Genomic DNA, 24,389 nt, shown 5'->3' with positions numbered 1-24,389 from the left:
GTAGGTTTGACAAGTCCCCATAAGTTCTCCCTCATCAATGCAAATTTCACCTTCAACAACCGTTTTTTTGGAATAATCCTTTAGAACCTAATTTGGTAGCAATATTACAAAAATACGATAGGAAATTTATTCTGCCATGTGTGGAAGCCCTTTCCATTGAACAAAGCCAACATCAAAAAGCAATATGGGTGCCTCAAAAGCTGATTAAAGCACAAGAGGGTCAAAAGTTAATGTGGGTGCCGAAACATTTGTGTCCACAAGCACAGAAAACTTTACCCCCTTATGACACAACAAAGGTACCTAAGAAGAAACAGAAAAGGAAAAAATGGCAGCCTAGATCTCGCAAAAAGTCAAGGCGATCAACAAGGCATTGGAATGCTACAAAACATCCAACTACTCAAGTTTGGGTACCAAAGGAGCTTCTTGCCGCACAACAAAATTCAAGACTCATATGGATCCCCAAGAAGCTTAGGACTCTAGTAGCAAACCAACCAAAATAGGAGAAGTCTCTGACAGAGTTACAAGTGCCAACAACTCGGTGGATTTGGCAACCAAAAGTAACTTTGATGGCCACGGAAACCAACAACAATGATGAACAAAATGACCATCAACCAACAAAAGGGGTGAATCAAGTATGGCAAAAGAAAGTGCCAATAGCAATGGAAATGAACACTGCCAAGACACCTAGAAAGGAGAAGACAATGAAAAGGAAAGAAGCCTTGAAGGAGGACGCAACTACTAGCAAAGAAGGGACAACATCTGCTTCGACTCCTATCGAGCTTCCAAACAACACAACTTGTGACGGATCAGAAAGGGATGAGACACCAACCTCGATCCCTCTGCTACAACTTCTACAATATGTTGCGATCTTAGTCACACATCGACGTCAAGCATCACGACAAGAGCCAAAAAGTAAGTAAGGAAAGTGAGTGAGTGCACAAGCCTCGACAGCAAGAGCCCTTGGGTTGAATTACTTCAAGACCCTCTTTTCTCGCACATCATACTTGTTTGAACATGCATCGCTGTGATATCATATAGGGCTACACTAAGGCCTTGCACAGGCACTATTTTAACACCCATGCACGCACAGGTAAAAGCTCACATTTGTTGAGCCCTTACTTAGAACAGGTGTGGGGGAAACCCTAAAAAAGCAGGCAAAGCCAAAAATATGTCCCACAGGCAAAAGGTGTCCTGAAACACAAAAACAGGCATAACAAGGGCTTCAGGGATTCTTTTGAAGATCAAAACACACCTAAGGAGGTCTAATAGACATGTAGAACACAGTAGTATCATCAAACAACATCACTCTGAATCAGCTAACAAATCGCGATTCCTTGCTATCAACATAATGGGGGTATTTGACATCATGGCTATGATGAGCACATCAATTCTAACCTATGGTTGTGCTTTGGCCCAAAATGAACTTCAAAATCTTGGTCAGGACACTATTTTAGCACAAGTCAGAGCTGCCAACTCCAGCTATGGTCATTCATAGGCCAAATGAGTTTCAAAGTGGCTCAAAGCTTCCAGATAAGCTATAAATAAGTTGCACAAGAGATGTGGAGCTTCAAAGTATAGCATCATTCACAGGACAAGAAATCACAATTTCTTGTCATACACATACATATGCTAAAAAAGTGCATTAGAGCATAGTCCAATACCTATCTAAGGCCTAGAGTGTGCAAAAAGCACAAAGAAAGCACTAAAACCCTACTCAAGCATCAATCTGGTGATTTCAGAGTGTACCAGTTCTAAATTTGCTATATGAAGCACTATTTGAGTTTCACTTTGCACAAAAACATACTCAACATGTTGTATAGGCAAGGTACATAACAGGTATGAAGAGAAACTACCCTCTCAAGAGTCAGCTAAGAAATCACGATTTCTTGCTGCACACATAGTGATGGGATTTGCAGCTATGAGCATGTAGACCATACCCTAGTGAATCCCTAGAGTCAAGCGGCACCAAAAATGGAGCTTTAAAACTCAAGTTATGATCAATTTTATGCCGAGAACATAAACGCAAAGTCTGGTTCTTAGCTGTTTACTTCAACAAGCTCGAACAAATACCAGGAGAGTTCAAAGTCAATGACTCTACCAGAGGAGATCTCCTATCAAGCAAATATATCAAATTTGTGTACTTCTAGACACAATCCAAGAAAGTCAAAGTCGCCACCAACCAAAATGTGTTGGTAGGCATAAGAGTCAAGAGTCGGGCAGCCAAGCCACCAAATGAGCAAGGCGTCAGTCCCAATGCTTCAAGTCATATCTACTCTGTGAAATAGTTTGCATGTGCTTAAAGTTTACTTCTTTTTGTTCATTTGGAATGCAACTATGCTCAAGCTAGAGAGTTGAGCTATTAAGTGTGTCGCTCATGCTGGATAAGATGAGCATAAGAGTCAAAGTCTAAGTTACTTAAGTGTCGATGGAGTGGTGGAGAATAAACACTCACGCACATGTGCACAATAAGGAGAGTGGAGAAACCTCAACATCAAATGCCCTTTTATGAGTAATGGCAGCTATTGGAGCACTTCCAAGTGCTACATGTGCTACATTTACTTTTAAAAGAACCCATCAGAACTCTTCTCTTGCACAGCATATTGTTTTTATTGCATAATATGTGAATGCATACTAGGGTGTCCCATCGTTGGACACATGCATTAAGCACTTTTAATTGCTTCCACCCATGCACAATCACAGCATGAAGACCCATCTACATAATACTCTAGCAAACTGTACCTAATCAACAAGATCAACAAGCCAGGGCACTTTTTCCCCACTGGGTTTTTTCCCCTCGGCCAAATCAGGTGTCAAGCACCAAAGTTGTTTTCTTTTTCTAGTCAAAATACACTCAACATACTCATTAGAGCAAATTCCCTCCGTAAAGCGGATACACGTATGAAGCAATGCCACCAAGTCTCCTTGACGAATGTCTAGGGACGGACATTGAAATAGGTGTGGGGGAGTGTTGTGGGGCAACGGCTACGGCTATGATTATGGATGTGGAATGGAATGGAATAGATAAAAAGAGGTTACAGGAGCGGTTACGGGAACGGAAGCGGGAACCACCATTGCCCACATTGCTGCGGGAACCATTTTTTAAAGCTAAAGGCTTGCCTGCATAATATATTTGTAATTCCCCTCAATTTAATGATTTAAATGGGGCCAAGAGCTTCCAATTTGTACAAGAATTGAACCCACAACCTCATAGCTTAGGTATATAAGTGAAAAAACCCTCTTTTGTAGAAAACCTTTTGTTAATGTGAAGAAGAGAAGAGCAGGAGTGTATAGCTTATCCATTGCTAATTGTGAAGGAAGTTCCAGAGCTCGTGGAGCTTGGGCATTGCTTGCCATTGCTTCATTGATCAGTTGTGAGTAATCTATTCATGTTTATCTATTGATGAATGTTCAATTTTGTGCAGATTAAGTTCTCAAGCATCTCCTCAATGTGCTAAGACTTTGCTAGATTCAAATCTCAGATTTCTTACCCTGGCGATAAGAAGTCGCGATTTATGTACATTCAAAAATCGGTGATTTGAGTTCATAGTGTTGTTCCCTAGTGCAATGTGTGTATGCTCACTAAGTTTCGCAGCTATTTGTCGATGTTTGCTCATTGAAATAGCTTGTGTGTGCTAGTAGGAAAGTGTGTTGTGTTTACGCTTTACGGCTTGGACTATTGTCATTTGGTAGTGATGATGGTTGTACCATGTTACTCTAGACTCCATAGTGCCTGACAACCACTATGTACACCTCCATGCACTAATCGGGTCACATCCCTTGTATTGACATACTTATGTTAGTGCGAGAAAGCTATACTCTGACGTCCGTCGCGGCGAGCCGCTAACATTGGCGGCGTTGCCGGGGAACTACTTGCTATGGAGCGGATCAAGTTTAAAGCAGCACCACCAATCCAACATGACCAATGTCCAGGGACGGACATTGAAATAGGTGTGGGCGAGTGTTGCAGGGCAACGGCTACAGCTAAAGTTGCAGATGCGGAACGGAACGGAACAAGTGAAGACATGGAAGTCAACGGGAGAATAATGCGGAAAATCGGCATTAATTCGGCAACCCATTTTAATTTCCGAAACCCACATTGTAAAAAAAACCGTTTAAATGCTCCAAAAAGCTTTGTAATTATCGAATCATTATGTAATTGGAGCATAGACATCACCCGTGTATTAAAAAAGCTCAAATGTGAGCCCAATGTGAACCCACTTGAGTGCCCAATTGGATATAATTGGGTGGAAGATTGTTTTTTGGGCTAATCTCACTTTACTCAAAACCAGAAGAGCTCAAAGAGAAGAAGCGTGTGATTTTGTGGATCCATGTGAGCTTCCATTGTAATCTTTTCCACATCTAATGCAAGGCAAGGGTTCCTTGACTCTTTTGTTTAATCATTTGAGGTTTTATTCATTGATTTTCTTCCTCTATTGAGTAGAAAATTAGTGTGTATGCTTGATGGAAAGTGTGTGTGTGTGTGTGAGATTAATCAAAGATTAATGCTATTTTCTCTTGGTTTATGTTTAAGAATGGAGTAACATTGAGTCATTTGATCATTTGGCATCACTAATTTCATGATTGTGTGAAGATTGTAGAACTTAACACTCTTTATCTTTATGCTAATGTGTATTAGGCTTAATGTTAATGATTAGATTATGCTCTCATTCTTGTACATTGTTCCAAAGAATGAGCCCACACACCAATGCACATCACATTGTTCCAACTAGCATATGGATTCCCTCTTGTAAGATGTGTGTAAGAGGCGATTAGGTAGCTTAACACATACTTAACTCTTTTAAGGATTGCTGTAGGATTGACAACCCTACGTAGCCTCCATGCACTAGTCGGGTCTCTCCCTGGTATTGACAAATTCTTGTTAGTACTAGTAAGCTATACTATGGACGTCCGTCGCGGCGAGCCGCTAACAGCGTGCATCCATACCCATAGACATACCCAACCATAAAAATGCCCATTGAAATATTTTTAGAGAGATGCTAGAATTCTAGAGAGCTAAAACACTAGATGTTATTGGCTCTATTTTACATGAACTTCCCCTTATGTCAATCTTTTTTTTGCCCACATGTAGTTGCCACTAAGTTTGCCTAACAATTTTGACCACAAGTTTCCAATTGTAGTGCTCTAATTGGAGTGAGTCTTGGAGATTATCTTTGGAAGAAGATCCATTGTCCTTGTGAAAAGTGTAAGAAAACTATTTCGAGTCTATGCCAAGTAGTGCTTCAACATGTGGAGGAGAATGGGCTATGGCAAGAGTCCCAACGACCAGTATATTATGACAATGAGGAGGAAATTTCTCACTTTGTGATATGTAAGGGGGAAATGGAGAGACCGTGCCTCACACTACTTAGTTGTTGTTGGTAGACAAGTGAGACTTCTTGAAAGAGTAAGACCACTTGAAAGAATGAGAAAAGAGCAATTAGTCTATAATAAAGCACCGCATGCAAAAATTCCTAATCCATTACCACACAAGGAAGCAGAGGAGCATCATATAGCATCAATGCTAGAAGACATGTTTTTGACCTATCTATATGTAACCCTCAATGCTCCAATAAGCTCAAGAAGTTCAAAGGAGGAGGTAAGAATATTACCTTCTTAACTTATGATGGTGCTTTTGGGGCCACTGAAAAAGTTTTAGCTTTCATACAACAATTTGACGCTGCCTTTGGAGATAAGGGCTTCATTGAGTCCTCTAAGTTACGTCATGTTTCCATGCATTTCCAAAAGTTGGCACGTCAATGGTGGGCGAGATTACGCTCAAATGGAGAAGCCCCTAAGACTTGTAAAGCTATGAGAATTGCCATCATGAAGCAATTCTTAGCTACTAATGCTGAAGATAAAGTATTCACTACCTGGCGAAGCTTGAAGATGGCTCCCAATGAGTCTATTCAAAAGTATGTAGACATGTTTTGGGACTTACATCTCAAAGCCACTATCTATAAAAGAATAAAATTTATTGAGCAAAAGCAACAATTCTGTGCAAGCTTGCCAGAAGAGATGAGTGAGTATATCAATGCTAAAATGCCCAAATCCATTTCGTCGAAGGTTATCCATCATGCGATAGTTGCCTCAAGAATCAACTTCCAACAAAGTGATATGAGGAACTATTGGGCCAATGAAAGCAAAGAATGCAAGGATGGAAAGGGAAGAAATTCCAATGCGCCAAGCTTCTTCAAAAGTTCAAATCAAGTGAAGAACAAGGGCATCTATCAAGGTGAAAATCGTCTCTCTCCCGAGGAACTTGAGAAGTTTAGGAGAGAAAATAAGTGTTTCAAATATGGGGAGCAAGGCCATGTCTATAGAACTTGCCCCAAGAGAAACACTCGTAGTGACCTTTCCAGAACTACAATGGTTGAAGCTCAAGAAGAGGATGGCCACTGCAAAGGATCCCCACTTTCTTATGCTTGGGGAAAAGTAAGAGAGCATGATGTTCTCATTCTCTTTGATCCTGGCTCAACTCACAATTTCATATCCACTGAGTTGGCCACAAAGCTAGGAATCCACCCTCATGGAATGGGGAAAATGGTGGATGCGGATGGGCCATTCAAAGGGCAAGAAGCTCCAGTGACTCCTCTCATTGGAAAGCTAAGGCTCCACATCCAAGGTTATGTGGATAAGGAAGATTTCTATATTTCCCCTCTCAAGAGAGAAGATGTATTGCTTAGAGCACCACGGTTTGATTACATGGCTGTTTCCATGAAGTTTCCTGAAAGGAAAATCACTTTCAAATGTCGGGAAAAAGACATGTATATACAAGCTTGTGAAGAATGGCGTACTATACCCCTTGTAAATAGTCAAGCTTTAGATAGATCAATGAAAAGTTCTATTTTTGTTTACATGATTTTTGTCAAAGATCTTGTAAATGATGATTGTGTTTCTCGTAGTGAGAGCAAAAGCTCCAAGGAGGAATTAGAGTTATCTCAATTCCTCAAGGAAAATGAAGATATTTTCATAGAAGACATTCCCCGTGAGTTACCTCCAAAAAGAGGGGATGATGATCATTTCATAGAACTCTTTCCAGGGAGTTCTCCACCTAATAGACCTCCTTATAGAGTCTCTTAGGCTCAACAAGAGGAGATTCTAAAGCGAGTAAATGAGCTAGTTGAGAAAGGCATGGTAAGGCCTAGCTCATCTCCTTTTTGCTCACCAATCTTATTTGTGCAGAAGAAGGAAGGTACATACTGAATGTGTGTGGCCCATCGTGCACTTAATAAGCTTACGGTTAAGAATAGGTTTCCAGTGCCACGTATTGATGATTTGTTTGATAAGCTACAAGGTTCTACTTATTTTCCGAATTGTGCATGAAGATATTCCAAAGACGGCCTTTAGAACTACTTTTGGCCTATATGAATATCTAGTAATGCCTTTTGATCTAACTAACGCTCCTGCTACCTTCAACCGCATGATGGAAAGGATTTTCACACCTCATAGGAGATTTACTAGTGTGTTCTTCGACGACAATGTCATCTATTCCAAATCCTTGGAAGAACACAAGGAGCACCTCCAGGTAATATTTCAAGTTTTGAGAGAGAATAAACTTTATATTAATCAAAAGAAAAGTGAGTTCTTTTTAAGGAGATTAGATATTTAGGTCGCATTATTTCCAAAGATGGGATCCAAATGGACCCTGAAAAGTTGGAAGCAATAAATGCGTGGCCTGAACCAAAGAATCTCCATGAATTAAGAAGTTTCATTGGAATGTGTGCATATTATAGACGTTTTATAGAGAAATTTTCCTTCATAGCTGGTCCATTGCATGACTCCACAAAGAAACATATTAAGTATATGTGGACCTCAAAAGAAAAGGAAGCCTTTGAAACTTTGAAACAAAAGCTCACTACACAACCTGTTTTGATTTTGCCCAATCTCTCAAACCCATTTGAAGTCCAATGTGATGCTTGTGGTGATTGCCTTGGGGCTGTTTTGCTCCAAGAAGGGCATGCCATGGCATATGAAAGTAGAAGGTTGCACAATGAGAAAAAGACCCTAGGCCTTTATGAAAAAGAACTCTTACCTATTTTACATGCTTTAGAGTCTTGGAAACATTATCTTATGGGTACACCCTTTATTCTTAGGACTGACCATCAAAGTCTTAAGTATTTTATGACCCAAACAAAACTTTCAGATAAACAAATGAGGTGGGCAAATTTTCTATCACAATTCAACTTTCATATTGCTCATATCCCTAGGAAACACAATCTAGTGGCTGATGCCCTCTCTAGGAGACCCCAAGTTAATGTAGTATCAATAGCTACTCATACCTCTCTCTCTCTCTATATATATATATATATATATATATATATATGTATGTATATATATATAGAGATGTATGTATATATATAGATGAATGTATATATATATATATAAAAGTGAGCTCATGGCAAATGGAGGTAGTGGGAGTCATGAAATGCAGGCAAGGGAAGTTGCCCCACATCCATGGGGCAACTTGGCAGGCAGGCGATAACATACTGCCAAAGGTCTTCAACCCCACAACAGCTACTTCACTGGACAGTGACAATAATTCAACCACTGCTCTTAGTTCGACTACTGGGCTCCTGCCTTCATCAGATGTATTGGCAGGCAATGGATCTCAGGGGGGCTTTTGGCCAGGTTTCACATGGCCATATATGAACCTTTCATTGTGGGGAGCTCCTCCCTTGGAATGGCCGGTGGAACTTGGAGTATGCCAGTATACCCACCTGGAGTAGCAGCATCTGTGGCAGCAACAGCAAGTTTGCTACTTTATTCAAGTGGGGGAATCGCAACGCAGAAGCATCAGCTTCCAGAACGCTCACAACCAGAAAAATGTCTTTGAGTCCCGAAGACACTCAGAATAGATGATCCATTAAACGCAACTGGCAGTCCTCTGTACATGTGCCCAGACTTCATGTCTGCATACATCTCTATGAACCGTAGGGGCATCCACTGACTGTCCCCCGACTCACTCCACTGTGTGCCCCAACTGACTCCAAAGCTTTTGTCTTCCGCTCTCCACCTAAGTAAATACCGTAAGGGGGGCCCATGTGGGATTGGGCCCCAATGATGGTGTACAAAAGCAAAAGAAAAGCTACGGCTCACGTATTAATTTTTGAGCCCTTGAAGTTAATATATTGGGTAATGGTAGTCTTCAAATATCCTTAGAGCTTTGTTCCCACATTCATGCTTGTGGCTTCAAAATATGATCATGGGCATGTGTTAGAGTGCGCAAAACAGATTCGATTTGCCTTCTAAAAAATATGCCGTGCCTCGCATACTACAAAATAAAATATAATCTTGTTCTTCCCCTGAAATGTCACAAAATAATTAATGCATCTCAAGCAAGAAATTATTATTTTAATCACATCTCTGGCAACCCATATGGCGATCAATAAAGACATCAATCAAATATCAAACAGAGCACACACTTGCTACCACGTTAATTGAGGCCCATTCCACTTATTCATTGATCTACGAGTCAAACCCGAACACGCATTGCATCAAGCTAATGAACTCCGCAGTAAAACCATGTGGGCATTCAAATAAATCACTCGAATTTAGTTTTCTCATCGCAAAACCACAATAACAAATTTACCAAATAAATTCTCTCGCACGGTACAACTATGTGGGCATTCAAATAAAATCACTCGAAGTTAGTTTTCACAGCACAAACTACCCAAAAGTTTGTCTTCAATTTTCAAAGAATTTCCACCATGCATCCATTAGGATGCCCAATTTTTCAATTCCCATAAAAAAAACAGCAAAACACAAAAGCCACAGACCATACCCAACTCCTTCAACGTTCTGCATTCTCTGTTCAATAGCACCTGTTCAATAGATAATGAAATAATAAATACAAGAAACAAGCAAATAAGAGCATCAAGAACCTCATTTACAAAGGCATTTGCATTTCCTATTCCAACATTAAGTGCATATTCAAAAAAGCATACACAGATCCAAAATTCTACTAAGGCCTGGCAACCCACATTCCATCATGGTCTTGAGAATTAAAAAACAGCAATGGTAATGAAGAAAAGATGTATGCAGGCGATTACGCAAGAGATCATCATCATCCCATTGTAATGGCTATGCGAGACACCCATGCAAGTAGTGTGAGCATAAAGCAATGAGGCAAGATCAGACACTTTCGTGTGCGAGACCATAGTGAATCTCAAAGATGCAACATCAATGCTATACACCTCGTGACACAGCATAATCATCCTTGAATCATGAGAGGACTCAAGAAGGCACAGCATAGTCAGACTTGCAGCGTGCAACATGACCATCAAGGGGGGGGGGGGGGATAGGAGGAGGTGGGTTTCATGCAAATCACATGGTATCCCTAAACCTTGCAACAACACAGATCCAAAATTCTACTAAGGCCTGGCAACCCACATTCTATCATGGTCTTGAGAATTAAAAAACAGCAATGGTAATGAAGAAAAGACGTATGCAGGCGATTACGCAAGAGTGCAACATGACCGTCGAGGGGGGGGGGGGATAGGAGGGGGTGGGTTTCATGCAAATCACATAGTATCCCTAAACCTTGCAAATGAAGAAAAGACGTACGCAGGCGATTACGCAAGAGATCATCATCATCCCACTGTAATGGCTGTGCGAGACACCCATGCAAGTAGTGTGAGCATAAAGCAATGAGGCAAAATCAAACACTTTCGTGTGCGAGACCATAGTGAATCTCAAAGATGCAACATCAATGCTATACACCTCGTGACACAGCATAATCATACTTGAATCATGAGAGGACTCAAGAAGGCACAACATAGTCAGACTTGCAGCGTGCAACATGACCGTCGAGGGGAGGGGGATAGGAGGGGGTGTGTTTCATGCAAATCACATAGTATCCCTAAACCTTGCAACAACACAAGGCTCTCATAGCTGGTTACAGAAGTTGAAGCCATCCTTCAGCTTTCACGAAAAGCTCTCAATCATGGTGTGCCCGAGGAGCGGGTTGCAAATGGTCTACAAGTATTTATATATGTTCAATTTGACTTTTGACTGTGTCCCTTGAAATTGGTCTAGTGGTAAGGTCTTGGACTTAGTGATTATTTGCTCTCCTAGATGGATGAACCATACAACATAATTGTGCAGACTTGAAGTTGGATTTTTTAAAACCACATCAAGCAAGCCAAAAATTGATAAATTCAACTTCATAGCCTACAGAAAGCATTCACTCTCCCATTCTTTAAGCACAAAAAAGGACTAACCTGATTTATCATTCCGTATTTTCATCAAGCGCCACTTGCGCAGCCGCTCCAATGCACAAGAGTACTTGAACCTGCTCCGGGGAGAGAGGCCCTCTCTCAAACTTTATGGTTCCCCCCCGGGCCACCTGGAGATCTGCCAAGCTCTTCCCAGCATGGACTTGCTGGGACAAAATGGAGAAGACATTGTAGCAATTCAATGCCTGCTTTGCCACATCACTAGCTAGCACGTTCGTGCACTTCTGGATGCATGCTGCCAAGCCGGGATTCGCCTTGAGGATGGCTTCCCATAAAGCAGCCCCTTCAGCCGTGATGTAATGTTGGACTTTCCTGCAAGATTCGAAGAGGCCCCGGGTGTCATTGAGGCCCCGTGCCCTCAGGAGGTCGACACGCCCTTGGGCCCTTAACTCCCTTTCATTCTCGAGCAGCTGGCACAGAAGAACATTCTTCTCTCTCTCTTTCTCCGCCTTCTCCTCGAGCAGCTGGCACAGAAGAACATTCTTCTCGCGCTCTTTCTTCACGCAAGAATTTCGTCAGGATTGAGAGCAGGGGTTTTCCCCCGTCATTAACGTGCGACTGTAAGGCCGCAATGACCTCACCCGCGGTTGTTCCCTCAAGACTCTGCGTGGAGAATCCTCTGCCTCTTGCACCATTCAAGAGGGAAGCGCACCAGCGGATGTGCTTGCAAGACGCCAATCGTTCATCGCGCGAGCCAATGATTCGGGGCTCTGGAGAACGGCTTTGACGAGAGCAGGGGAGCAATTTAACGAAGGGATTACAACGAGCGATTCCAAAGTACCCGCAAACGGGCAAGCGTTCGGATGGAAATGTACGAGAAGGGGCAGAAACAAAGGAGAATCGAAGAAGGGAAGCAACTGTGGGACAAAACCAGGGATAACGTACGCTGAGGTGATGAGGGGGGAAGCCAAGGGGGAGGTCACGGGAAGAATCGTCGGGGGAGACGGGGATGATGAGGGGTTCGGGGCGGAGGGAACGGCGAGGGCGACTGAAGCTGGAGGCATGGAGGAGGGGGGGGGGAGAGGAGGAGGAAGGAGCAGGGGAGGAAGAGAGGGTGGTGGTGCGGAAGGAGGCACGAGAGCAGAGGGACGACGACGACGAAGAAGAAGAAGCAGCAGCAGAAGCAGCAGAGGAGAGGGGAGCAGCTGCCATCGCCATAGCCATCGACACACACTGTTGGATTGCAAGGGACACACTTTGGTAAACCTAAAACCACAATTGGAGAATTCTCTAAACCTTAGGCCCAGGCTTAGGGTGTTCACACCAAACGCCCGTGCGCAAAATGAGGAGCACCCAGGACTGCGGGCGGGAGAAACTCCCCGGGGCCCGCCCACGAGATGTCCAGAAAAGCAATGGAAACTCTTTCTCGTTCGGGTTACTTACCTGATTTATGCTTTTTTGATTTTATGTTTTGTGAGCATTGCATGTATGGCAAACAAACACGCATGTCAACAAATATCTCTTTTGACAAAGAAAGATAGCCTTTAGATCTGGTTCATAGTGACGTGTGTGGCCCCATGCCGACGAGGTCTCTTGGTGGCGCACAGTACTTTGTTACTTTCATCGATGATGCTACATGTAAAGTTTGGGTGTATGCCATAAAGTCTAAGGATCAGACATTTTCCTGTTTCCAATGATTCTTGTCGAGTGTGGAAAACCAATCTAGCAAGACAGTAAAAGCTTTGAGGTCAAATAATGGTGGCGAGTACATCTCCAAAGAATTTGCAGACTTTTGTGCAGAAAAGGGTATCAAAAGGGAGTTCACAGCTCCATATACACCTGCCCAAAATGGTGTTGCAGAGCATATGAATCGTACGATCCAGGAAAGGCTAATGCCTATGCTGTCACAATCTCGTTTATCTCAATCATTTTGGGCCGAAGCCTTGATGACAGCTGTTTACTTGATCAATAGAACTCCGAATGCTACATTGCATTTCAAAGTGCCTGAGGAGTTATGGTCGGGACACCCAGTCTCTTATCACAGACTCAGGACTTTTGGTTGTGAGGCTTACGCACATGTTCCTAAGGAGCTTCATGCTAAGCTTGATCCAAAGTCTCGAAAATGCATCTTTATTGGCTATGGACTAGATGGTCAGTTTGGCTACCGTCTATGGGATCCAAAGAGTCAAACAATAATCCGTAGCAGTGATGTTGTTTTCAACGAGACTAAGATGCATAAACAGTCGCAGAAGGAGGTTGCATATCGCAAAGTTACATTCAGTGATGTCTTGCCTCCTATGCCTAACATTCCACAAGTTAATGCTCCACTTGAAAGTGCTACTGAGCAGCCTAGCACTAGTAGTCAGCCAAGAAGATCAGAGAGGATCTCACATCTGCCAGAGCGCTTTGTTCCTGGCATTGATTTTGTGTTGCTGACAGATAGTGGTGAGCCGTCTTGTTACAAAGAGGCTATGCTAGCGGGTGATAAGTCTTAGTGGGAGCTTGCGATGAAAAGTGAAATATCTAGCATTGAACAGAACAAAACTTGGGAACTTGTTCTGTTGCCAAAAGATAAGAAAGTGTTACCATGTAAATGGGTCTTCAAAAAGAAGTTTACGTTCCCTACTGCTACGCCTAAGTACAAGCCAAGATTGGTAGCTAAAGGCTTTAAGCAAGAGTATGGCATAGATTTCGAGGAAATCTTTTCACCTATTGTCAAGATGATGACCTTACATGTCATGCTTGGTCTTGTCGCTACAAGGAATTTTGAATTAGCGCAGATGGATGTAAAGACAGCTTTCTGACACGATGATCTCGATGAAGAGAACTACATGGCTCAACCAGAAGGGTTTGAGAAGCCCGACAAGGAACATTTGGTGTGCAGATTGCGCAAAAGTCTATATGGCTTAAAGCAGGCACCCAGGCAATGGTATCATAAGCTTGATACTTTTATGCGTTCTCAGGGGTTTAACAGAAGTCATGAGGATCCTTGTCTCCATGTGAAGAAGCCGAGAGATGGACAGCTAATTATGCTTATTCTTTATGTGGATGACATGCTTATAGCTGGTCATTCAAAGAAGGACATTGCTAACCTTAAGCACAAGCTATCAAGTTAGTTTGACATGAAAGATTTGGGTGATGCTCATCATATACTGGGTATGCGCGTTACTAGAGATCGCAAGAAAGGGTTGTTATACCTATCTCAAGAAGAGTACGTGCACAAAGTGCTTGAGCGTTTCAGTATGCAGAGTGGGAGGTCAGTCAGTACTCCATTTCCTGCTTACTTGAAACTCAGTAAAGATGATTGCCCTAAATCTGATGAGGACAAAGCCATGATGGCTAAGGTTCCATATGCTTCAGCTTGTGGTAGTCTCATGTACACCATGGTGGCTACGAGACCCAACATTGCTTATGCAGTGGGAGTTGTCAGCAGATTCATGTCCAATCCAGGAAAGAAGCATTGGGAAGCTGTAAAATCAATCCTCAGATACTTGAGTGGCACAGCGGACAGACAGCTTTGTTATGGCCGTGGAGAGTTATCCATTCATGGATATGTTGACAGTGACTATGTAGGTTGTGTTGATAGTCGTAGATCCACTACAGGATGGATTTACACATTTGCTGGTGCTGCTATTTCTTGGAGATCTGTGCTTCAAGATTGTATGTCAGTTTCTACCATTGAAGCAGAATATGTTGCTGCTAGTAAAGCATGCAAAGAAGCAATTTGGCTTGCTCGTCTAGTGGGAGACCTTGGCATTAAAGTGCAGTTACCACACTGTGATAGTCAAAGTGCTATTGCCTTAGCAAAGAATCCAGTGTTTCATGCTAAAACGAAACACATTGATGTGCGACATCATTTTGTACGTGAATGCCTAGCAGAGAAGCATACTGACTTGGTGAAGATTCATACTACAGCGAACACAGCAGATGCACTCACTAAGAGCCTCTCCAGCGAATGGTTTCAATGCTGTCGATGGGCATTACGTGAAGCTACTGTAGCTTCACTTTTATGTACATATTTTCGTACACTAACCTCCCTTTAGGCATCTTGGCCATTTAGTGGGAGAATGTTGGGTAAATGGCCTGCTTTGTGGTCGGCCGCCACCCAGCGCCCATCACTAACATATATACATGTATTTTACTTCAGATGTGAATACAGAGTAGAGTGCTAACCTAATCTGTGTGTGCTTCTTTCCCTCGCACTCCATAGCTTGCTTGCTCGCATTCTCGCTTGCGCCCACGCTCTTCATATATATATATATATATGTATATATATATGTGTGTGTGTGTGTGTGTGTGTGTGCGCCTGTGCGCGCGTGTGTATATATATATATATATATATATATATATACATATATATACATATATGTATGTGTATATATATATACATATATGTATGTGTATATATATATACATATATGTATATAAATATAAATATAAATATATATTTATATTTATATTTATATTTATATGTGTGTGTGTGTGTGTGTATAAATATATACACATATATATATATATATGTATATGTATATATATCTGTATATATATATATCTGTATATATATATATATATATGTATGTATGTATATATATATATATATATGTATGTATGTATATATATATATATATATGTATGTATGTATATATATATATATATATACATATCCTACACATCCAATCACCGAGGCTGATAAACTAAAAGGAACATAAAGTAGACTTTTAAGCCTTTTTCAAAAATCAAGTTTAGTAATTCTAGAAATTGTGTAAAGGTGCTACTGTCCAAAGGTCGAGGAGATTGGTTTTTGAAGACTTGATGAAGTAAGATAAACTGGAGAAGTAAATAATGTGACTTCATGCCTAGTTAGGAGAACTAGATTATAGTAAATAGTATAAATATAAAAAAAAGGAATTAAAATCTATCAATTAATTGGTGGGAACGGCCAAATGAATCTCCCTCAACAAGGTTATTCAACAATCTACATACTGCTTTCCCTTGTTTGAGATTGTCTTCCCTTTTTTGACTCTATTTGTAGTAGTTCATACTACCTTGGGAAGGACATTCATGGAATGGTTCATTGGGTAGGAGGCTTCTAGAGGGACAATGAGAAACAATATTTTCCTTTTCTTTTAGTTTAAGTTTATGGGGATTTGGGATTATGATACGGAGTGGAAAAAATAGGAACGAGGGTTACATATAGATAGGTCAAAAACATGTCTTCTAGCATTGATGCTATATGATGCTCCTCTGCTTCCTTGTGTGGTAATGGATTAGGAATTTTTGCATGCGGTGCTTTATTATAGACTAATTGCTCTTTTCTCATTCTTTCAAGTGGTCTTACTCTTTCAAGAAGTCTCACTTGTCTACCAACAACAACTAAGTAGTGTGAGGCACGGTCTCTCCATTTCCCCCTTACATATCACAAAGTGAGAAATTTCCTCCTCATTGTCATAATATACTGGTCGTTGGGACTCTTGCCATAGCCCATTCTCCTCTACATGTTGAAGCACTACTTGGCATAGACTTGAAATAGTTTTCTTACACTTTTCACAAGGACAATGGATCTTCTTCCAAAGATAATCTCCAAGACTCACTCCAATTAGAGCACTACAATTGGAAACTTGTGGTCAAAATTGTTAGGCAAACTTAGTGGCAACTACATGTGGACAAAAAAAAGATTGACATAAGGGGAAGTTCATGTAAAATAGAGCCAATAACATCTAGTGTTTTAGCTCTCTAGAATTCTAGCATCTCTCTAAAAATATTTCAATGGGCATTTTTATGGTTGGGTATGTCTATGGGTATGGATGCACGCTGTTAGCGGCTCGCTGCGACGACGGACGTCCATAGTATAGCTTACTAGTACTAACAAGAATTTGTCAATACCAGGGAGAGACCCGACTAGTGCATGGAGGCTACGTAGGGTTGTCAATCCTACAGCAATCCTTAAAAGAGTTAAGTATCTGTTAAGCTACCTAATCGCCTCTTACACACATCTTACAAGAGGGAATCCATATGCTAATTGGAACAATGTGATGTGCATTGGTGTGTGGGCTCATTCTTTGGAACAATGTACAAGAATGAGAGCATAATCTAATCATTAACATTAAGCCTAATACACATTAGCATAAAGATAAAGAGTGTTAAGCTCTACAATCTTCACACAATCATGAAATTAGTGATGCCAAATGATCAAATGACTCAATGTTACTCCATTCTTAAACATAAACCAAGAGAAAATAGCATTAATCTTTGATTAATCTCACACACACACACACACTTTCCATCAAGCATACACACTAATTTTCTACTCAATAGAGGAAGAAAATCAATGAATAAAACCTCAAATGATTAAATAAAAGAGTCAAGGAACCCTTGCCTTGCATTAGATGTGGAAAAGATTACAATGGAAGCTCACATGGATCCACAAAATCACACACTTCTTCTCTTTGAGCTCTTCTAGTTTTGAGTAAAGTGAGATTAGCCCAAAAAACAGTCTTCCACCCAATTATATCCAATTGGGCACTCAAGTGGGTTCACATTGGGCTCACATTTGAGCTTTTTCAATACACGGGTGATGTCTATGCTCCAATTACATAATGATTCGATAATTACAAAGCTTTTTGGAGCATTTAAACGGTTTTTTTTACAATGTGGGTTTCGAAAATTAAAATGGGTTGCCGAATTAATGCCGGTTTTCCGCATTATTCTCCCGTTGACTTCCATGTCTTCACTTGTTCCGTTCCGTTCCGCATCTGCAACTTTAGCTGTAGCCGTTGCCCTGCAACACTCGCCCACACCTATTTCAATGTCCGTCCCTGGACATTGGTCATGTTGGATTGGTGGTGCTGCTTTAAACTTGATCCGCTCCATAGCAAGTAGTTCCCCGGCAACACCGCCAATGTTAGCGGCTCGCCGCGACGGACGTCAGAGTATAGCTTTCTCGCACTAACATAAGTATGTCAATACAAGGGATGTGACCCGATTAGTGCATGGAGGCGTACATAGTGGTTGTCAGGCACTATGGAGTCTAGAGTAACATGGTACAACCATCATCACTACCAAATGACAATAGTCCAAGCCGTAAAGCGTAAACACAACACACTTTCCTACTAGCACACACAAGCTATTTCAATGAGCAAACATCGACAAATAGCTGCGAAACTTAGTGAGCATACACACATTGCACTAGGGAACAACACTATGAACTCAAATCACCGATTTTTGAATGTACATAAATCGCGACTTCTTATCGCCAGGGTAAGAAATCTGAGATTTGAATCTAGCAAAGTCTTTAGCACATTGAGGAGATGCTTCCTAAGCTACTTAGTAGTCAAAAGCAATGCAAATGAGTCCCTAAATCCCTTGATTAAGCTTGCTAATCAAGAGAACAAAGAGAACTTAATCTGCACAAAATTGAACATTAATCAATAGATAAACATGAATAGATTACTCACAACTGATCAATGAAGCAATGGCAAGCAATGCCCAAGCTCCACGAGCTCCGGAACTTCCTTCACAATTAGCAATGGATAAGCTATACACTCGTGCTCTTCTCTTCTTCACATTAACAAAAGGTTTTCTACAAAAGAGGGTTTTTTCACTTATATACCTAAGCTATGAGGTTGTGGGTTCAATTCTTGTACAAATTGGAAGCTCTTGGCCCCATTTAAATCATTAAATTGAGGGGAATTACAAATATATTATGCGGGCAAGCCTTTAGCTTTAAAAAATGGTTCCCGCAGCAATGTGGGCAATGGTGGTTCCCGCTTCCGTTCCCGTAACCGCTCCTGTAACCTCTTTTTATCTATTCCATTCCATTCCACATCCATAATCATAGCCGTAGCCGTTGCCCCACAACACTCCCCCACACCTATTTCAATGTCCGTCCGTCCCTGGACATTCGTCAAGGACTTGGTGGCATTGCTTCATACGTGTATCCGCTTTACGGAGGGAATTTGCTCTAATGAGTATGTTGAGTGTATTTTGACTAGAAAAAGAAAACAACTTTGGTGCTTGACACCTGATTTGGCCGAGGGGAAAAAACCCAGTGGGGAAAAAGTGCCCTGGCTTGTTGATCTTGTTGATTATGTACAGTTTGCTAGAGTATTATGTAGATGGGTCTTCATGCTGTGATTGTGCATGGGTGGAAGCAATTAAAAGTGCTTAATGCATGTGTCCAACGATGGGACACCCTTGTATGCATTCACAGATTATGCAATAAAAACAATATGCTGTGCAAGAGAAGAGTTCTGATGGGTTCTTTTAAAAGTAAATGTAGCACATGTAGCACTTGGAAGTGCTCCAATAGCTGTCATTACTCATAAAAGGGCATTTGATGTCGAGGTTTCTCCACTCTCCTTATTGTGCACATGTGCGTGAGTGTTTATTCTCCACCACTCCATCGACACTTAAGTAACTTAGACTTTGGCTCTTATGCTCATCTTATCCAGCATGAGCGACACACTTAATAGCTCAACTCTCCAGCTTGAGCATAGTTGCATTCCAAATGAACAAAAAGAAGTAAACTTTAAGCACATGCAAACTATTTCACAGAGTAGATATGACTTAAAGCATTGGGACTGACGCCTTGCTCATTTGGTGGCTTGGCTGCCCTACTCTTGACTCTTATGCCTACCAACACATTTTGGTTGGTGGTGACTTTGACTTTCTTGGATTGTGTCTAGAAGTACACAAATCTGATATATTTGCTTGAGTAGGAGATCTCCTCTGGTAGAGTCATTGACTTTGAACTCTCCTGGTATTTGTTCGAGCTTGTTGAAGTAAACAGCTAAGAACCAGACTTTGCGTTTATGTTCTCGGCATAAAATTGATCATAACTTGAGTTTTAAAGCTCCGTTTTTTGTGCCGCTTGACTCTAGGGATTCACTAGGGTATGGTCTACATGCTCATAGCTGCAAATCCCATCACTATGTGTGCAGCAAGAAATCGTGATTTCTTAGCTGACTCTTGAGAGGGTAGTTTCTCTTCATACCTGTTATGTACCTTGCCTATACAACATGTTGAGTATGTTTTTGTGCAAAGTGAAACTCAAATAGTGCTTCATATAGCAAATTTAGAACTGGTACACTCTGAAATCACCAGATTGATGCTTGAGTAGGGTTTTAGTGCTTTCTTTGTGCTTTTTGCACACTCTAGGCCTTAGATAGGTATTGGACTATGCTCTAATGCACTTTTTTAGCATATGTATGTGTATGACAAGAAATTGTGATTTCTTGTCCTGTGAATGATGCTATACTTTGAAGCTCCACATCTCTTGTGCAACTTATTTATAGCTTATCTGGAAGCTTTGAGCCACTTTGAAACTCATTTGGCCTATGAATGACCATAGCTGGAGTTGGCAGCTCTGACTTGTGCTAAAATAGTGTCCTGACCAAGATTTTGAAGTTCATTTTGGGCCAAAGCACAACCATAGGTTAGAATTGATGTGCTCATCATAGCCATGATGTCAAATACCCCCATTATGTTGATAGCAAGGAATCGCGATTTGTTAGCTGATTCAGAGTGATGTTGTTTGATGATACTACTGTGTTCTACATGTCTATTAGACCTCCTTAGGTGTGTTTTGATCTTCAAAAGAATCCCTGAAGCCCTTGTTATGCCTGTTTTTGTGTTTCAGGACACCTTTTGCCTGTGGGACATATTTTTGGCTTTGCCTACTTTTTTAGGGTTTCCCCCACACCTGTTCTAAGTAAGGGCTCAACAAATATGAGCTTTTACCTGTGCGTGCATGGGTGTTAAAATAGTGCATGTGCAAGGCCTTAGTGTAGCCCTATATGATATCACAACGATGCATGTTCAAACAAGTATGCTGTGCGAGAAAAGAGGGTCTTGGAGTAATTCAATCCAAGGGCTCTTGCTGTCGAGGCTTGTGCACTCACTCACTTTCCTTACTTACTTTTTGGCTCTTGTCGTGATGCTTGACGTCGATGTGTGACTAAGATCGCAACATATTGTAGAAGTTGTAGCAGAGGGATCGAGGTTGGTGTCTCATCCCTTTCTGATCCGTCACAAGTTGTGTTGTTTGGAAGCTCGATAGGAGTCGAAGCAGATGTTGTCCCTTCTTTGCTAGTAGTTGCATCCTCCTTCAAGGCTTCTTTCCTTTTCATTGTCTTCTCCTTTCTAGGTGTCTTGGCAGTGTTCATTTCCATTTCTATTGGCACTTTCTTTTGCCATACTTGATTCACCCCTTTTGTTGGTTGATGGTCATTTTGTTCATCATTGTTGTTGGTTTCCGTGGCCATCAAAGTTACTTTTGGTTGCCAAATCCACCGAGTTGTTGGCACTTGTAACTCTGTCGGAGACTTCTCCTATTTTGGTTGGTTTGCTACTGGAGTCCTAAGCTTCTTGGGGATCCATATGAGTCTTGAATTTTGTTGTGCGGCAAGAAGCTCCTTTGGTACCCAAACTTGAGTAGTTGGATGTTTTGTAGCATTCCAATGCCTTGTTGATCGCCTTGACTTTTTGCGAGATCTAGGCTGCCATTTTTTCCTTTTTTGTTTCTTCTTAGGTACCTTTGTTGTGTCATAAGGGGGTAAAGTTTTTTGTGCTTGTGGACACAAATGTTTCGGCACCCACATTAACTTTTGACCCTCTTGTGCTTTAATCAGCTTTTGAGGCACCCATATTGCTTTTTGATGTTGGCTTTGCTCAGTTCTTGTCTTCTCTTTATCCATGTATATACTTGTAGTTGCCTTTTGTTCGCTCGCCATCACTCTCAACGGAGCAACTGCGAATCGTATCAAGTATAGCAGCCTACGTAGAGTTGCATATACAATGTCATACTGTAGGGAACCCAAGACTCGAACAATCGGAGGCCACGCTAGATTGTCAGTCTAGGTGAATCAAACAAGCCAAATGCAGCAAGTATCACCAATGGACTCAATCATTGACTCTAGGATAGAAATGGACGATATGCTAAGGAGAAATGTATCAATTCGACACGTGACATGGGAACATGGTTTACTATGCTACTGGGACTCCATCTATGCCACTAGATACACTATATGCCAAGAAATCAATGCTAAAGTGCTCGACACAAGTAGAAATATGAATCTCAGATCTACTAGGATCAGGCACTCCAAATCATGATTCAGGAGCATACATGTGTGCTCTAGCTCATAAGGAAGATATCCGTGAGATATCTCTAAATTTCGACAGCATTTGGTCACCCAAGTCAATCGTGACACAATCGCGACCTAGTCCAAAAAATTTCACTGAATCAATCGACTGAATACAGATCTACAATACTCATGCTCTAAGGATCACATATATGGTCATATGTCGGAAAACGGAGTTTCCTACAAGTGGCTACGGCCACAAGTAGTTCGCACATTTACGCGACGACTATGACGCATACACATGCACATTGCAAGCATGATGCACATCAACATGTAGAGCATACACTAGAGAACACATGATAGAAAGCTCAAAAGGAAATACTCACTCGTTTGTGCGTAGAAAGCACTCAAAGATCACCACTTTCTGCAAACAAGCTCTCTTCTCTACTTTATCTCCAAAAAGATCCTTTACAAAGTACAAGTGTTGGCTTTTATACCAAACACTGGGAACTGAAAAATGTAACATCCCTAATCTCTCATGGGCTTCTAATCTAACTCTTATGTACAAGCTGGAAGCCATATAAGCCCCTATATTACAAGTTTTATGGGATTTTTCAGTACAAAAATGTGAAGATTGTGGTGAAGCCGTCATTGACGAACTCTGGTGAAACATCTCCCCCCCACCTAATTCGGTGTCCGTTCTCGGACACTGTGATAGTGTCTTTGGCCGCAAAATTGGTGGGTTGTCTTCAAAAATTGTTGAAAGTGAAAAAGTGGAACCACAATTGTTGCCGAAGCTGTTAGCCGAAGCTGCTGCGGGATAGTGCGTAACCTGTAGCTTTTCGCACCTCTTCTCTTCTTATAGCCTCTTCCTGTCTCTTTATTGCTTCATGAACAGGATCGCCCTCCTCTGCATCTTTATAAGCCACGTATCTAAGTGCCGGGTTTTGTACATTAGGTCCAAAAATGGATAAACCATAATCGATAAACCCAGTGACGAACATCTCTTCAAACATCTGCATGTAGAATGATGGTAGAAATTGACACCTGGCATAGAAGCTGTTGGGATATCTCAAGGTGTATACCTCAGGCACACCTTATGTTTCTATGTGTGAGTGCTAGACACATAGTTAGGTGCCCACAAGCACAGTTAGGTGGTGGAGAGCCACATAGGATGATTGAGAGAATCTAGGAGCAGATTGAGGAGATGATTGTGGAGCTCTGAAGTCATCAGTGATGTCAGTGAGCATGTACGAGGTGCCTACTTAAGGACCTCACTCTTCTTCATTCAACAACCAAGTAATGCAAGTATTCTGAGTTTGTGTCCACTCTTTGCTTTCCTTTCAGTTTCCCCAACATGGTATCAGAGCCATTTGATCCCCCTTGATCCCATTTTTGCCACATCATCATCTTCTTCTTCATCTTCTTCTTCACCATCTCTCCTTCTTCTTCCCAAACTTTGCTTAAGCTTGTTCTCCTCCGGTTCTCAGCCATTTCCCACGTCCTTCCTGTTGGAGATCTATCTCAAAAGGGCGAACTTCTGGCTGAGAGGAATTGAAGAAAGGCGCGCCCGTTTCGTCGCCATTACACGAAAGTCATCGACTGTCCCTTCTGCGTTTTCTCCCAGCACACTTGATCTTTCTCTCATTCCTTTCAGGGGGAGCTGGTCCATACCTAGAGCTATCCTGTGCTGAAATCTGAGCAGCAATGGCCGCATATTCAAGGAGAAATCAAAGAAAAACCAGTTGACTTTGAAGAGGCAAGAGAGGGCGACCTGACGCGTTTTTGCGCCTCTTCTTCCCAGGGGACCTTCTGTGGTATACCAGCTCTCTTTTGCCTCAGAAACCCCGTTTTCCTTTGCTTTGAAGAGTGAGCTACAAGCCCTCCAAGTTCAGCTTTTCAGTTTTGACAGTTTTGGACAAGTTTTTGAAGATGATGCTACATAAAATGCTACTCTAGCATTTCTAGTCTTTTAAAACTTTCAATAACTTCAGTACAAGTATGGCTTCAGTTTTTCTTTGAATTACTAGACCTGGTTTTGATTGGAAAGTTCTCATTTTAAGCCACCTCTGTGAAGTATGTAAGAAGAAGCATCATTGTTTGAATATTGGTCACTAGAATTTGCTACATCAAGTGC

The 24,389-nt window shown here is 41.5% G+C and overlaps 1 pseudogene across 1 annotated transcript; it reads right to left on the bottom strand.

Annotated features, from left to right (window-relative positions):
* Positions 1–9,527: 9,527 nt before the first annotated feature.
* LOC147888188 (uncharacterized) lies at positions 9,528–12,406 on the bottom strand (annotated as a pseudogene). The gene is made up of 2 exons (XR_015543141.1): positions 11,220–12,406; positions 9,528–9,821 (listed from the first exon to the last, which is right to left on the bottom strand). The product of XR_015543141.1 is annotated as an uncharacterized LOC147888188 (transcript).
* Between the last annotated feature and the right edge of the window lie 11,983 nt (positions 12,407–24,389).

The sequence above is a fragment of the Dipteris shenzhenensis genome, chromosome 22 (assembly GCF_047967505.1).
Source record: "Dipteris shenzhenensis isolate YYH24624 ecotype China chromosome 22, Dip_SZ_1.0, whole genome shotgun sequence".
Classification (NCBI taxonomy): Eukaryota; Viridiplantae; Streptophyta; class Polypodiopsida; order Gleicheniales; family Dipteridaceae; genus Dipteris; species Dipteris shenzhenensis.
Note: the sequence above shows the minus strand (reverse complement) of the source record. Positions and strands in the feature narration are given on the sequence as shown.